This window comes from Dipodomys ordii, unplaced genomic scaffold, assembly GCF_000151885.1.
Source record: "Dipodomys ordii isolate 6190 unplaced genomic scaffold, Dord_2.0 Scaffold37, whole genome shotgun sequence".
Taxonomy (NCBI): domain Eukaryota; kingdom Metazoa; phylum Chordata; class Mammalia; order Rodentia; family Heteromyidae; genus Dipodomys; species Dipodomys ordii.
In genome coordinates, this window is record NW_012267253.1 from 3,307,996 (window position 1) to 3,308,837 (window position 842).

Sequence of the window (842 nt, forward strand, 5' to 3'; positions counted from 1 at the left end):
TTTCACTTTCTGGCCTGGTTACTCATGTACTTATCAAAGGGGGCAGTATTCTGTAGTAGTTTACAGAACTTCCTGAGTTCCAATCCTCATCCCCTCGTTTTGGGACACCAAGCAAGAACTTAACCTCTTCGGGCCTCAGGCTCCTCATTAGTAAAATGGGGGAGGGGGAGAATAATTGTATACCTATGCAGACTAGTAAGACCTACTTAAAATGCATTTTTCAAGTAAATATGTGGTCCACACCTCCTCCAATCCAAAATCAAGCTGCTCCAAGCGCATCTGTCTCTACATTCCCGCCACTGCTCTTGCTTGCTGTGGACCCCAGCTGCTCCTGCACCACTGAAAAACCCTGTACCTGCACTGGTGCCTGCAAGTGCAAAGAACGCAAATGCACCGGCTGCAAGAAGAGCTGCTGCTCCTACTGCCCTATGGACTATGCCAAGAATGTCCAGGGCTACGTCTGCAAAGAAGCAGCTGAGAAAGGCAGCTGCTGTGCTGATATAGGGGCATACTGCCACATGTGTAAACAGAGTGACAGTATAAACCTGGATTCTTAATTTCCTTTTCCTTTTTTTTTTTTTTGTCGGTCATGGGGCTAGAACTCTGGGGCTGGGTGCTGTCCCTCAACTCTTCAGCTCAAGGTAAGTGCTCTACCACTTGAGCCACAGCACCACTTCAGTTTTCTGGTAGTTAATTGGAGATAAGAGTTTCATGGACTTTCCTGCCCAGACTGGCTTTGAACCGTGATCCTCAGATCTCAGCCTTCTGAGTAGCTAGCATTACAGGCCTGAGCCACCAGCGCCCAGATGCTTCTTCTTCTTTTTTTTTTAACATCCCTGATC

The 842-nt window shown here is 47.5% G+C and overlaps 1 pseudogene; it reads left to right on the forward strand.

The window, feature by feature from the left end:
• Positions 1–230: 230 nt before the first annotated feature.
• LOC105986798 lies at positions 231–557 on the forward strand (annotated as a pseudogene).
• The last annotated feature ends 285 nt before the right edge of the window (positions 558–842 follow it).